At 45.5% G+C, this 5,619-nt stretch overlaps 1 non-coding gene across 1 annotated transcript; it reads left to right on the top strand.

Annotated features, from left to right (window-relative positions):
• Nucleotides 1-2,462: 2,462 nt before the first annotated feature.
• trnam-cau (transfer RNA methionine (anticodon CAU)) lies at nt 2,463-2,534 on the top strand. The gene has a single exon. It is a non-coding gene; the product is annotated as a tRNA-Met (tRNA).
• The last annotated feature ends 3,085 nt before the right edge of the window (nt 2,535-5,619 follow it).

Genomic DNA, 5,619 nt, shown 5'->3' with positions numbered 1-5,619 from the left:
CAACCTGCATTATCTGCTGTGCTCATTAGCAGGGACTTAGCTCCAATGGTAGAGTGCTAGCTTAGCATGTGAGAGGTAGAGGGATCCATGCCGTCCTTCTGAGAATACTTTAACTTGTTCTGTTGATCAGAGGAGCTGCTGGGTGATGAATGCTGATGTTTGTCCACTGGTGTGATAAAGTGTCCCCTGTTACTGAGATGTGGATGAACACCTGCTCAGGTCAAAGCTGCAATCAAACCAGGGACTCTGAACCACACAGTGAAGGAGTTTGTCATCAAGATTTATGGCAGCTTTGAAACTTCCCACCATCTCCTGAATGTGGAGCAACTTGTCCTGCCAAAACTGTCCCCTCTTCCATTCTTAATAACACCTGTCCTGACTGGCAATCAAGCTAGGCTGCAGCGGTGAAAGCACTGAATGCAGCCAGGATACACAATGACTCAAGCAACACAGGAATCTGTTGACTCAGCTGGAGAAGCAGAGGGTCCACCAAGACCAGCAGACACCTTCATTCTTGATACTTGATTTCAAGGGCAGCCCCTTGAGATGCACCATCTCATTTTGGAGGGGGTCCTGACAAATAATGACCAACAATACAACAATAATAAAAGTAGATTCTATTTTCAACACAAGGACACACACATCATACACCCAGGTACAGGCCAACAATGTTCCCCAAAGCCCCCCACCCCCCCCCCCCCCCCCCACCACCACCACCATCCAGTATTATACAAAGTATGATCAGAGATCCCACTGCAGAATAAGAGTGGGTCTGTGTTCACATACTCATACATTTAAACACCCATCTAAATAAATACTGCTTCCATGCACCATTAAAGTACACAATGCATATTCATACACAAATATCCACATATTTACAGTACAGAGAACAAACAAGAACAAGTAGAGAGTGAATCCTGGAGAGAAAAGGGGAGGTGCATCAGAAACGAGAGCAGATGTTTGAAAATGCTTGATGATTTGAAGATGAGAAAGGAAGAGAGAGACCCAAGTGAGGAGGAAAGGTTGTTCCAATCTGATGGAGCTTTAAATACAACCGGTCAAAGCAGGAGGCCGTCCCCACTGATCCTGGATCTGCTCGACGTTCCTGCCTTTTAAAAGGAAGGTGTTCATCACCACTGTTGCAGGATGTGCTGCTGATGGAGAATTGTTGGGTGCAGATTCATTGAAGCAGTTTGGTGCTGGACCTGCTCTACTAGTAAAGAGTCATGAGAGAACTTTGTTGTGATTTGGTTCAAACAAATAAAAATGATTTGACTTGATTTGGTGCCTCATGAGGAGAAAATTTGGGCACAAAAGTTGGACAAGAGTGTTTGTGGAGGTTGTGGATCAAAGTTCTATTTATATCCAACACATAAAATCAAACAATGTGAAGCAGGCTAATGAACAATAAATCAAATATAAAAATGCTTTATTTTAAGATCTAGAATATCTTGTGAATATCTGGAGCTTCATTCCAGCAGCAGACCTCCTCAGGTGATGACTTCATATTTGACATGTTTACCATTCAATGAGACTCATTGTCAGTCCATTGAAATCTACTGGTGTTCCTGGTGAGTTGATTTAACAACATGAGCTGACAGAATCTACGTTCAGGTAGGAACCACCACATCCAGGGGTCTGGACCTTAGAGCAGGCAGAGCCATCAAAGTAGCAGACTAAGCTAGCAGACGTTAGCATTGAGAAGAAACTGATACCTGAGCCTACTTTTGGGTCTGGTCAGGTGATGACACAATAATATGACATCATTGTCAGACTGACGCCTGCTCAACACTGACCAAACACTGCCCTATTGCATCGTGGGAAATTTCTGCTTGGCTTGTGTCCATCAACACACACAAAGAAATTTATCTCATGCTGCCGTGACGCGGATTCAAACCAGGGTTGCTGCGGCCACAACACAGAGTACTGACCACTATACGATCATGGCTTCCGCAACAGCAGTTTGAGCTTCTATGTCTTTGTCTCATTGAGTGTTGCGGCGAACAGCTGTTGAACAGCTGATGGGCGACTGCGGCGGCCCCTGATGCAGGAGACGGGCCAGGACCCGTTCAGAAGGTGGTGAATATTATTCTTGGTGTTTTTAGGGCATGTTCCCACCCATCTTCACGTGGGTGACAAAAATGGATTTTTTGTAAAGATTTCGGCGCGAGTTCGGCCTGTCAAATCCTGATCGGGGCCAGTTTGGTTGTGTTGTCTGCAGCGAGAGCACGCCTGGCACGCTCAGCGGGAGCGAGTCCGATCATTATAAAGGTGGGTCAAACAATTTAGGTTGAGACGAAGGATGGCACGGGCAGAGCAGACGCAGGTCTTCATTCCACCCGCAGAGCTGTAGAGCATGGATCATGTCAAGGACTAAATGAGGGGAAAGAGAGCAGGAGAGCAGGGCAGAGACAAAGACAGAGAATGCTCTCATAAAACAAGGACTGTTCCGTCAATGGTAGAGCAGAGTGGCGCAGAGGAAGCGTGCTGGGCCCATAACCCAGAGGTCGATGGATCGAAACCATCCTCTGCTAGAAGAAGAAAAATAAAATGAACCAGTGTCTTTAGAAATGCGTGTCTGTTAAAAAGAGGTTCATAAGGATTTTGTCTTCCTCCACAATCACCAACCATTGTAAGAGTTAACAACAGTCCACTTTCTGACTGAAGCAAAAGTAGACTTCAAAAGGTTTTTCTGATTCAACATAGCAGCTAAATTTCCATTTCCATTTCCTGAACAGGACAGGTTAAAAAAAAGGGAATGTCATGACTTCCTCTGTATGTTAGAATGTGAACGACTAAAAATGTTCATGCCCAGTTTTAAGTTAGAATTAAACTGAAAATACCAAAATCTCCCCTCTTCAATCCTGTCACTCAGTGTTGTAAACTGTTTCAAACAAATTCTACTGTTCAACAGTTCGAGTGTTTCAAATGAAGCTGAATGTTCTCCTCTACTTTCCTCAGTTGTGTTTCTTTCATGTCCTCCTGAGATCAAATATAGAATTCCAGGTACAAATAAAGACACTATCAAAGCCCCCCTGATGACATCATCATCAATTCTGTCTTTGATCTGGAGGCTCTTGCTTTAATCTTGGCTTTGATCTGACTAATGTTTCCTGACAGGTTGCTGTTTCCACTCCAGAGCAACCAGTAGTTGATCCTATCAGACCAGTCTGATGAACGTAGCTTTTCACTGTCAGTGGAATCACTGGGAAAAGAAACTCCTCCTGTCAGATGAAGGCTTCACTGTGTTGAGGAGGGTTTGTTCAGATGATTCTGGAAGAATAAATCAAAACCTCATCATTGAACATGAACATTAATCACTGATGACTGTTTTAACTGAACCTACTGGATACTGTGGTGCCTGATGAGGAGACAACTTGGGTACAAAGTTGAAGAAGAGGGTTTTTGGAGAGGAGATTTAGATGAGATGGTTTCCAAATCAAATCGGTTGTCACAAGGGAAAGTCTGCATGGAAACACACACACACACACACACACACACACACACACACACACACACACACACACACACACACACACACACACACACACCCACACACACACACACACACACAGAGTCCTACTGACTAACCCATGTTTTTCTTCACTTAAACCACCACTGGAGTATTGAAAGAGATTGCATGAGACACCATCAACTTACATTAAAAAGCCCTGACTGCCTTTAATTCCCTCCTGGCTGCAGGAAATTAGACAGACTAGCCCATAGCGGGGCTGCACGGTGGTGCAGTGGTCAGCACTGTGCCTTCACAGCAAGAAGGTTCCGGGTTCGGGTCCTGGCTCGGGCGTGGGATCTTTCTGTGTGGAGTTTGCATGTTCTCCCCAGGCCTGCGTGGGTTCTCTCCAGGTACTCCGGCTTCCTCCCACTGTCCAAAGACATGGACATTAGGGGACGAGGCTGATTGATACTCTAAATTGACCGTAGGCGTGAGCGTGAATGGTTGTTCGTCTGTGTGTTGGACCTGCGATGGACTGGTGACCTGTCCAGGGTGAACCCCGCCTCTCGCCCGTAGATGCTGGGATAGGCTCCAGCCCCCCCCCCCCCGTGACCCTTACTAGTAAGGAATAAGCAGAAGATGACGATGGATGGCCCATAGAGTGGAGGTGAGACCACAACCATGCTCTACAATCAATATTTACATCAAACCAGCAACAACTTAACCTGACCAAATATATACATGATTCCAGACTACTTCACCAACTCAATCATACATCCACATAATCATTCAATGAACCGCGCCTGTGATTGTACCCCCTCTCCCATCTGGGAGCAAAGGTTTGCACCTACAGCTCTTAAGGAGCTTCCTTGGGCCGCTCTCCCCTTTTGGCTCCACCCCCTTTAAGGAAACCACCAGGAAGAGGTGAGGACTGACGTGACGACTGAAACTGCCACATTTACATAAGACAAACTAGATCAACACTAAATACCAGGCCTTGCACAGTGATTCCCACTGACTGACACTGGGGTCTTCATTTTCCACAGGCAGGATGGCCGGTCCCCCTGTGCTTCCCAGGTCCCTCCCTGGAACACATGGCATAGAAAATGTTTCACATGTTTGCTGATTCAATAAACCTGACCATTAACATGTGTGTGTGCCTCTAATTTACATAAACTGTTAATACCAAGACAAATGCTACCTTCAATTCATCATTTATGTCATGGAACCCTTGGTCTCCATTACATTGGTCAACCAGAGAAGCTTCAACTGGTGACGCTCATTCAACCATGCATGAAGGTCAACATGCATCATCTGCTGTGCTCCTTAACAGGGGAATTAGCTCAAATGGTAGAGCGCTCGCTTAGCATGTGAGAGGTAGAGGGATCAATGCCCTCATTCTCCAGTATACTTTAACTTGTTCTGTTGATCAGAAGAGCTGCTGGGTGATGAATGCTGATGTTTGTCCACTGCTGTGATAAAGTGTCCCCTGTTACTGAGATGAGGATGAACACCTGCTCAGGTCAAAGCTGCAATGAAGTCAAGTCATCACCCTGTAAAGCACCAAATAACAAAAGTTACACTTTACAAGTAGAACAGGTCCAGTTCCACACTCTTTAAATGAATTTACACCCAACAATTCTTCATGAGCAAGCACATCCTAGCTTAGGCCCAACTTTTCTTGGCGCTCTCCCAGATGCTTGGGAGCTTCTGGGGGAGCGCTAGTTGGGCCTAAGCCAGGAGCTAAGCTAAGTTGGTCTGCACCAGCGAGTGAGGGTTGGCTAGCTCTTGCAGCTTTTGGTGCAGAGCCGCTGCAGGTCCAATTCAACATCGCTAAGCCTCACCTCCAACACAACAAGAAAACTACATTTAACACACTTATCAGTATCACTAAAGGAGGCAGAGGAGGAACAAAACATGTGGCACTCTGAGCAGGAGAGAGGAGGACAAGAGGGAGAAGCCATCGTTAGCTTAGCGTGTTTACAAGGCAGAAAGACTGTTGCTACAAGAATGATGGTCTTTTAAACTTCAGCCAAATAAAGCAAGTAGGTATTAATTTTTGGTGGGTAATTTGTCAACGAAATAAGGAATTAGCAGGGAGGATCACACTTTAGCTAACACAATGAAGCAAGGCTCTACGTTCAGCAACACAGAAAAAGGAGTTG

Source organism: Aulostomus chinensis, chromosome 1 (genome assembly GCF_037954235.1).
Source record: "Aulostomus chinensis isolate RoL2024-O1b breed Wild chromosome 1, RoL_Achi_v1.0, whole genome shotgun sequence".
NCBI classification, from domain to species: domain Eukaryota; kingdom Metazoa; phylum Chordata; class Actinopteri; order Syngnathiformes; family Aulostomidae; genus Aulostomus; species Aulostomus chinensis.
This window is presented reverse-complemented; position numbering and strand designations above follow the sequence as displayed.